This window comes from Eleutherodactylus coqui, chromosome 6 (assembly GCF_035609145.1).
Source record: "Eleutherodactylus coqui strain aEleCoq1 chromosome 6, aEleCoq1.hap1, whole genome shotgun sequence".
NCBI lineage: Eukaryota > Metazoa > Chordata > Amphibia > Anura > Eleutherodactylidae > Eleutherodactylus > Eleutherodactylus coqui.
In genome coordinates, this window is record NC_089842.1 from 133187497 (window position 1) to 133198395 (window position 10899).

Genomic DNA, 10899 nt, shown 5'->3' on the forward strand with positions numbered 1-10899 from the left:
GATGTGCTTGTGCAAAGAGATGATTTCTGCAGGAAGCAGACTGCTCCATTTCCACTGCAGCGGCCTGGCTTGGTATAACAGGCAAAGTTCCCATTCACTTCAATGAAAATTTTGACTGTAATACCAAGCTTGGCCACTGAAGTGTGGACTGAGCTGTCTGCTTCTTGCAGAAATCAGCTCAGCGTACAAGTACACAGGCCTAGCGAACAGCTGATTGAAAAGGCACCTGGGCTGCAGCTGATCTACTATTGAAAGCTTATGTTGTGGATAAGATATCAATAGTTTACAACTAGACAACTCCTTTAACCCCAGTATTTTTCTGGTAGTCCAGAATCTGTCAGCATACATATGATAATTTCATTCAGAGTTCTGCTTTTTCTCTCAGCTACCCCATATTTCTCTGTTGAGTATGGGATTACCATTCGATACTCTAGTCAATGTAGTCTTAAGTAGTTTCTATTTTGTGTCTTGTGAATTCCCCTCTATTATCACTTTGAAAAATAAGTTTTTTTTCTGAAACGTGTCACTTGTCTTTGTTACGTAGTCTTGTAGTTTATTCAACACTTCACTCTTGTTTTCTATTAGTGAAGTGCGTGAGTATCTTGAAGTCATCTGTAAAGGTCACTATACAGTATATCTGTTGTCTCCAGGTCTAGGCAGTTTTATGGGACCACACACATCACTGTGCATTAGTTCATGTGGTTGTGAGCCCTGGTCAGAGTTTCTGTAGGAAGAGTTACCATTGTAGCTGTAGTTTTAATAGAACATTCACATCTAACAGTAATTAGACAAGTGAACATTATAAGATCCTTTGTCAGGTTTCAGTTTTATAGTAACAGTATGATTTCTAGATGTCTGTTGCTTAAAGAGAACCTGTCCGCTTCCAACAGCACCATAAACAAAGTTATAGTGCCGTACCAAGAGGTATTGGTGAGCCGGGTGATGGAATTTTTATACTTAGCTGTTCTCCTGATTTTGCGTTGTCGATCAGTGAAGTCTGCATGTGGCACAAAAATCTTGACTCCTTCTAGATTGCCATGTGCTCATGGCGCACTGAAGAGTCAGATTTTCGTGCCGTGCATTAACTTCATAGGGTGACAGCACAGGATGAGTATAAAAATATGTAAAAAAATGACATGACCCCTTCTCCCGTCACCTGCTGAAACAGCTCTAAAACTTAGCTTACGTTGCTGTTGTGAGGCAACAGGCATTCAGAAACCAGTCACTTGTGGCCAAATAGGTGAATGGTTCTTCCATCATGACAAGACACCTACCTACACAGCGCTGAATGTTAAGCTCTTTTTGATGAAAAACGGTTTGACACCCTCGCTCACCCTCTGTATTCACCCGATCTCGCTCCAACTTTTTTACTAGTGCTTTGAGCAGGGAAGAAGACAACAACATTTTACAACTGACTGTTGTTCATATGAATCAGCCATCACAAAATAGGTGAAAAACTGAACATAATAACATAGTATAAGGCCAAAAAAAGACGTGTCCATCCAGTTCAACCTATTATCCCCCAATGTTGATCCAGAGGAAGGAAAAAAAACTCCAATGGGGTAGAAGCCGAATTTCCCCATTTAAGGGAAAAAAATTCCTTACTGACTCCAATCTGGCAAGTGGAATAATCCCCGCATCACCAACCCTTCTGACGTTATTAATGATTATAACATGTAATATTGTATCACCCAAGATAGTTGTCCTGGCCTCTCTTAAACTCGAATTCACCCTCACAATATTCTCAGGCAGAGAGATCCATAGTCTCACTGCTCTTACAGTAAAGAACCCCCTTATATGTCGGTACTTGTTGAAGTAAAATCACAGGAGCTGAATACAACCTTCCCTAACAAAGTTGGCTGGCATATCGCCTCAGAAGAGTCCTACTGACATTCACCTAGCAACAGAAGCCTGTACTAGTAACACCCCACCTAGCAGAAGAAGATTCCTGTTTCTTTTAAGCACCCCATTGTATGCCCTTATTGTTATTTAACCACCACTAACTCATTTCAGCACTATTTGTGATAGTTCAGGCTTCCTTCCCACATGCTTTTTTTAACCCCCCCCCCCCCAAAAAAAAAAAAAGATACAAAAAAGCCAACATTTTTTAAAACTGGCATGTGTTTTTTTACATGTGTGGTTTTTTGGGTGGTGTTTTTTTGTTCTCACATTTTTAGCATGTGTTTTTCATATCCTATAGAGAAATCTATGCAAAAACACTAAAGAAAAGTGCCAAACCTACAGCCTGCCGAAATTGCAAAAAAAAAATGCCACTGACCCAAAACACACGTTTTAAGTGAAAAAAAGCCACAAGATAAACCAACGGTAATGTGCTTTGGAATTTCCTATTGACCTACAGCTAACATCTACCGACAGCCGTTTTTTGCCTTAAAAACACGGCAAAAAACATGAGGAAAAACACCACTAAGACATGAAGTATTTCCGAAAAACGCTGTGTGTGAAACTACCCTTAGAAACAACTATTTTCTCCCAATCTTTTGGGATGGCTTTATACCACAATCACTTCCAATAAACAACTCGTCTGGTAGAAAGTCCTTGACTATTTACACTTGAGTTTTCTTTTTACTACTCAGTTCTGCTTAATTTTATATGACAGTAAGCAAAACCCTAAAGACTGCACAGCTGGTCTGGGTATTCGCGATCCGCCCACCCTACCACAGTGATTTCACCTGCACTGTGAACTTCTGTATAAAAGCATTCATTATACTAAGAGATTAACTATCACAGTACTCAGTGTAATATAGGATTCTCTTAAAAAGCAAACGCATTTTGCCTATTGCAGCATATTTAGGAGCAGACTTACTGTCTCTACTACTGGAAGAACATGAAGTGTTCCAATAAGATTTTGGTTTGGTTGGAAAAAGAATGGCCCATTCAATGGCACCTCTTTCTAAATGCCATTTTCCTTGCTCTTTACAGTCCACTTTCCATAAAATATTTGACTTCATCCAGCCTCGCCTCCTTGGAAAGCTTGAACATCATCAGTGTTTCCGAATTTCACTTTAGCCTTTCTCTGTCCTTTTTTTCCCTCTTCTACATTGCTTTACCTCTTTTACGGCGTGGAGGAATTGCTATGGAGACATGAGATGTTCTCACATGGCAAAAATTGTTTTTGGACGGCTCAACTCGAATGCAAAACCCATTCACCGGTCAACCCCGCCCTGCCTAATGATGTCCTCATGGGTCTGTTCTAATAGGTTTGTTGAATGACTGCCTGAAAGACATGTCTCTGCCAGTTAAGCTGGCAGAAAGAAATTGATCTTTGCTTTATTGTCAAAAACACAGAAATACCTTTTTACTTACCTACACTAGCCTATTTAAGGTTGTTAGCATTCCTATGTGCGGTCTGAAGGACAGGATTATATGATTATTGAATGTACAGGCCAGGTATATAGTAAGCTTGAAGTAGTCACTAGTACAAGATTAAAAGTATTGTCGAAGGAGTGTTCAAAAGACACACACACTATTAAGTACTAACTTGTAGAAGGGCGAAAGCGCAAACACCAAGCAAAAAGTATGAAGCACGGTTTCTGAATGACAATACATCTCAGTTCAATCCAGTAAAATTTCTTTAAAAGGAATCTGTGAGCTACTTTGAACCCTATAAGCTAAGTTTATGGGCTCAAAGTAACTGTCCCACTGAATTTGGCGATGTTTTATATTGACCACTCCCGCCATTCCCTCTGTGTTAGCCGTCAAGTCTGCTGCTGAACGCTTCCAATGGACTACATAGAATGAGAGAACTACATAGTGCGCTATGTAGTCAGCGGAAAGCATTGCAGTACAAGTGTGGTGTATGAACTGTCCTGTTCTCTGTTGTTATGCATTCCCTTGTGTGTTGGAGTGAACTGTGTCCTGTTCTGCGTGGATTGTTCACCATCTAGGATGCTAGGTCCTTAGGTTCCAGCATGGGACCGTCCCTATCGGGATGATTGCCCCGTATGCAGGCAGGATTCATGCGGAAGTTGTCTCATTAGAGAAGGGATCCACGAGACAATGAGGACTTTTGTCGGTGGGCTTGTGGGCTTAAGTATCTTGGCCAAAATACAAACTAATACCTCGTATATTCTATAGCAATTCTATCTGGTTATGCATGCAGGCATGCTGGTAAGTGTTTTGGGCATTTGTCAGACATTGTGCTATGTTTGCCCTTCAGCTCAGTTGGAGATGTAGTTGAAGCAGGTTGGAACATCTATCCTGGGTGAAAGCTTTTCACTTTCAGTTAAGTGCAGGTTTTCTTTCTTTTTGCTTTTGTTAGTCTTTACACAGTTTCTTTGCAGTGTTTCACTGCAGTGCTCAATGAACCAATCACAGCCATCATGTTGAATGGTTGTGATTGGTTCATCGAGAGCTGCAGTGATTGGCTGAGCAGCGGCGCTCGAAAACCAATCATAGCCAGCAATTTCGTCGAGAAATAGGTGAACAGAGAAGTGGAGCAAACCCACAGTGAATACTGGGACTAAAGGCCGGGGAACTTACCTTGGTCTTAAAGTGCTTAGATTGGATATGGTAGATAACAGGAGGTGCTGCCACCCAGATTAACCCACGATGGTGGGAGGGTAAAATATGCTAAAAAAATTCTGTTGCATAGGTGCCACTCTCCGGAGGTTCCAATAAAGGTACTAGAACAATTAAATGAATATCCAATGTCTTGTTTCATTTAGAATATTGAAATTTAAACGGAAGGGAACTCATAATCTTAAATACTGGGTAACAGAGTCATGAGCTGAAGTAGAGTTGATGTCCAAGAGAGAAATAGAAGCATTTCCCACCCCACCCTGCCAAAAAAAAACCCTGGCAAAAGATCGCTACAAATTCGCACGACTTTATAGCGCCACAAAATCGCGACATCACCCTCGTCAAAATGCAGCAATATCACACAGAACCCAGGTGCGATATCGCTGTGATTTTCTTGTGGTGATATCATTGCCACAGTAAAATTCTCGACAGAGTACACAAATCATCGAGATCTAGGGACAATGAAGAAGACTTCACTCCACACAAGCAATTCACTTTTTTTAAAATCCTTATTCCAGGTTTTTTCTTTGCTGTCTTATTAACCCCCTGCTGTCCACATATACGCCTTTTTACAGCAGTCCCTACGGAGCTCTATTCTGATTCATGTGCCTTCATACCCTTTCTTCTTTTAATTTTGGAGTTTGAAAACTCATTTTTGTTGCGATTATTGTGCTCAGCATTCATTTTGCATGTATTTTTTTTCTAGTTTTATTATTTTCCACTTTTATCAGAAGCTTCTTATTCCTTTTTTAGTTTTTACAACGCAAGAGAGGTGTGAGAAAGTCGTAATGTATGTCTACACTCCCTCTCTCTTCATCCAGTTCGTTTTTAATATTGTTTTTAAGCCGTCTCACTATGAACGCAGTGCTAAAAGTCATTTATACAAATGGAAAATTCGGTTTCCTAAACATTTACAGTACCTGCTTGTGTCACAAGAAACCCTGCAACTTCATCATCATGACGTCAGAGGCTTCCATGACAACCTTAATTGGCTAAATTCACACTATGTCTGTGGTACACAGACTCTTTCACTAACTTGCCTATAGACTTTAATAGCTGAACGTACTCCAAAAAAGTGTAACTTTGTCATGGGCTTGCTTCTGCAACCTCAGATGAAAAGTGCAGTCAACTTTTCAGTATAACTTTATGCAAATACATTAATTCATGGCAGATGTATACAAGTATGTAGACTAGACATACATTCTGCATACATCTGTAGCATACAGTAAGTTCGGCAAGACAGTTTCAGACAGTTCTACCAGATGCAATCATTGGATGCCGTTTGCATCTAGCCCAAGCAGAAGCATTGCTTCTATATTTGCTAACAATACATCCGATGTAGAACTGTTTGAAGTGATTAAAAGAAACTAAAAGTCGTAAATTAAACTTTTGTAATTTATTACCCGGTGAGTAAAAGGATGAGAATTGAGGGCAGCTATACAACAGTGAAGAGGAATTTTAGTGTTTTGACCCCACACATGGCTCTATGCTGTAATGCTACTAAGCAGAACTGTCAGTCATCCCCTTACTGAGACCACACACAGTCTTTGAATATGCATCTTGGCTTTCTATCCGTCCCTCTTGTGCCAAAATCTAGCCTTTGCTGTCACAATCGCACACAGCACAGTCAGCTTTTGTCAGGTAGCATGGATTTAATTTTAGAAAAATATTCGTACTCCAGAACAACAGTTTTTCTTCGGCAAGCTGCAGTAATCTCATAAGGCAACTAGCAGTTAGAGCAAGAATATATGCCAGTAATACTCCTGACAACAGTGAAACAGCATCTATGATAGACAGATTTAGTAGTACTTAATAGTTACGATGCAGACATTTTTATTAGGCTCCTGGGATGGAGTTAGCGAGTGGCAGGATGTAGTGTAGAGGTAATTGGAATTTAATCCTATTAATTACTGCGTGTCAAAATGACAGCAGGCAATATAAAAGAATGCTGTGAATGCCAAAGGCTTACCCATTTCTGAGTTCATCAGATGAGGGCTTTATCTCATTGCCTTTTTGGCTAAAATAGGGAATGAAATGAAACTTGGAATGTTAGCCAAACCTCAAAGGCTTAGTTCAGCAATATGAACATGAAGTTTCCAAAGAGTTCAAAAGTGCTAAAAATCTTGTGATAGCTTTCTAAAAACGTCCAAAAAAACACAGTATTTTAATGTACAGAGGAAACACAGAAAGAGCTTTTTGTGCATAACTATGCAGTGCATTTAGCACACAGAAATAAACCAAGTGCTGCACAGTTTAACTCCTCAAGCACACAGTTGGGCCTTAAAGATGCAGCAATTTTTTTTGTTTTTTTACATCTCTGCATTTTGAAAAACTTTATGAGGGTTTATATCAGCCTTATCAGGAATTCACAGTGGGGTACAGCTGATACTATTGGTTCAGCTGTATCCTGCTCCCTGAAGACAGGCAGGGTATGAAGAACACAGCTGTATTCTGCATCCCCCGCTCGGAGCGCTCAGCTGTATAACAGCCAGGCGCTCCGAGCAGAGAACAGCTGGATGCAGAAGACAAGCAGCTCCGCTTGTCTTCTGCATCCCCCACTCGGAGCGCTCAGCTGTATAACTGCCAGGCACTCCGAGCAGAAAACAGCTGGATGCAGAAGACAAGACGCCTGGCTTGTCTACTGCATTTCCACCACGTTTGAGCGATTACCTTGCACTAAAGGCAGGCAACGATTATCGCTTAAAAGTCGCTCAAAAGATTTTTTTGAGCGTTAATTGTTGTGTCTAAACCAGGCTTTAGACAGCATAACATAGACCAGAAGATGTGCCAAATGATTCACAATGGCTCACACTGTAGGAGAATTTATTGCATCTTGCTAGATATGTTACTTTAAGTTTACATATTTTATTGGTTGGCTTAGTTTCTGCCAACATATTGCATCAATAAACTGTAACTTGGACAACTCTCTTAGTAAACCTTTTTTTTTAAATAAATTTTTATATATTGCTATTGTTTGATGACTCATACAGTATAATGCAATACCATAGTATTACATTACACCATGTTCTGACAGGCAGTCTATTGAGACATGTCACAGGCAGATCTTGATCAGCAATTACTTATGGCAGCCCTGAGGGCTTTCAAAAAGCCCCAGGCTGTCATAGCAACTAGAGATGAGTGAGCACGCTTATTTAAGGCTGCCACTCGATCGAGTAGCAGTCTTATTGAGTTGCTGTGTACTTGACCGAGCAGCATGCGGGGGGGGGGGGGGGGGGGCAGCAGGGGCCAGCAGTGGGGAGAGAGAGATCTCTCTCACTCTCCCCCCGCCACCCGCCACCCTCCCGCATGCTGCTCGGGCGAGTACACAGTAACTCAATAAGACTGCTACTCGATCGAGTAGCAGCCTTAAACGAGCGTGCTCGCTCATCTCTAATAGCAACCAAACAGCAACTCGCAATCTAATTAAAGACAGCCAACACCCATCGTGTATGGAACAGGATCGACTCCTCATCCCATTCCTTACAAACCCTGCACGCCTAGGACTTAACTGTCCACCCTAGGGCATGAAGACGTTAAACTGATTGCTAAATGGCTGATTTTGCTAGAATACAGCTGTTTCACCTGCAAGATGATATGGCTAATTGTAATTGCTGCACGGTTTTGCAGGTGAAACAGCTGTTTTCTGGTAAAATCATGTAACTACTTTGCAATATATTTAAAAAGTACATTGCCAACCCAGTTTTTGGCTGCATTGCAGCTGCATCAGTGCTTCAGCATTTAGATTTATTCTGACTATAGGCCTCACCAGAATATTGCTGAATGTATCCCACCGGGTGCCAGTGCTAGCATACAATCAGTGTTATCCACTTCTGCTGTTAGTGATTGTAATGTTATGGATGATTTGTGTATATGACACATAGGAATGCATGCCCCTTTTTTATAAATTGTTCCAAATGCATGTGAAACTGGAATGCATGTCATATCAGGAGTTACTCATTACATTGATAGGGAGATTAAAGTGCTGAAACTAGTCAGATCAGATTGATGAAAATCTGTTCCAGGAGTCAGAACTAGTCATACTTGAATACTTTTTACAATGTAATTGTAAGATCGCCTCTGTTCAAATCTGTCTCTACTGGAGTCCCTAAGGCTTTGTTCACATCTTTATCAAACACTTTAATAGGAGCTCCTATCTCATATCACTTGCAAAATGCATGCTGTGCTTTTTTCTGTTAAAATGATGGACACCATGATGGAAACCTGACAAACTCCATTTCCATCTATGGGGTCTGTCGGTCGCCAGTGTATCTGTCGTATAATGGGTCCTGCACTGTTGTCATTTTCCCTTTTTCTGTTCCTATGACAAAACATGGAAAATGGAAACTTGAAAGCATTTGTGTGAACCCAGCCTTACCTACCTTTAACACAGGATGGAATGTTCTGCAACAGCATTGCAGAATATGCCCTCCTGCAGAATACTCAGCATTAAAATCTGAACTGCTAATGTGCAGATTTTGGTGTGGAATTGATAATTGACAGCAGTGCGGATTTTGATGCAGAATTCAGGGATGGCATATTCCGCAACACCGGTCCCTTAGAAATGTAGTGAAAAGATAAGGAAGAATGAATAAAAGAAAAGTTTACAATACTGCCCCCTATGGTGCCCCACTAGTAACAGTGACCCATCAGAATATGTACCACTTATAACCACCCCCTGCTTTCTATCACTGACCAGTTACTTACCCCCTTACACACATTCTCACCCAGACAAAGCATTCTCACTTTATATACCAATCTTTTATGTGGCACAGTATCAAACACTTTGGAAAACTCCAAATACACGAGATCCAGTGACTCTCCCCGGTCCAGTCTAGAACTTACCTTCTAGTAAAGCTGATCAGCTTGGTGTGGCAGGATCGATCTCTCATTAACCCATGCTGATACGGAGTTATGCAGCTATTTACCTTGAGGTCCTCCAAGATAGCATCTCTTACAAACCCCTCAAACATTTCAGCCACAATGGAAGTAATGCCCCTTTTACACGGGACGATTCTCAAATGAACAAGTGAGTGACGTCACCACTAGTTATTCGCGTTTGTACAGAACATTTAGACAGGCACATCATCGCTGAATGTTTATACATAAGAGTAACTGAGTGAACCAGCGATAATTTTTATGCAGACTGAAACTGAGTGACAAACAAAAAGCAAATAAAAAGTGCACAATGGCTCACATTTAGACATAACGATTATTGTGCACTTTTGCTTGTTTGCGCGAAATTTGAGCGACGACCATTATGCGTAAATGGGCCTTTAGACTTACCACCCTGTCTTTTTTATTAGAAAATATAGGAGAAATGCAAGATGCGCTCCAAAAAAAATCAAGAAAAACAAATGTACTGTGTTGCAAGTTTTCATTTCCTTAATCTTCTTTATCTCATTCATTTTACCACGTCCCACAAAACTTATTCAAACTGGAATAAAGACAGACAAAATAACAACAGCCTAGAATTTTCACATTTGTTTCCTGTTACTGATCTGGCAGCTAATGCTGAGTGCTCTGCCAAGGATGCCAGGAAAATACGTCACAATGACAGGGTAAGCTGGGAACAAAAGACTGTCCATTCATAAATCTGCCCATTAGAGGCTGTTAAGCAACTTTTGAACTCCCTAGATTGTTCCAGAGTTTCAGGACAGCAGTACAACTTACTTCATTATAGAGTGCAGTCATCGGGTTCATAAATAGCATGCTCTCCAAAATAAAGCAGTCCATCTAATATGGAGTAAACCTGGGTAGAAGAAATATTGTTTTAATAAAGAATGATAGTGGTCTACATATAAAAACGTTTTACTACATAACAAAGAAAAAACAAGAATAACAAACATAAGTACATTAATGACAGACTGGTACAGAGGGAGAGGGGACCCTGCCTGTGGGGATTTATAGTCTACAGAGAAAGGAAGAAGACAGTAGGTAGGGTCGAAGCTGCTTGTATGGTAGCGAGGTGGCAGTAGGGAGTAATATAGGTTTTGGGCTTTCCTGAAGACGTGAGTTTTCAGGTTCCTTTTCCTAATGCTCTAACTGGCACGCTGTACTGTCAGTACACTAACAGCTTATTACCATATATACATTTTCTGGGTCTAAATGTGAGAGAGTAGTAATTCAGCAATGGGAATATAATGTCATTGCTTTGGGTTCTGGCAGCTGCCTGGGATGCCCAGATTTAAAATAGGGGACTCTGTGTCCTCTTCTAAATATGTACGTGAGAAAGGATTTTCCTTTCTGAACAGCTGCAGTTGCTTGGTAATTGAAAGAAAATGTGCCATTACTAGTAAGCAATTTACATTTACCATGTTCCATATTAGCATCACTTTCTTCCTCTCTGGTGTTCCCCAGTAT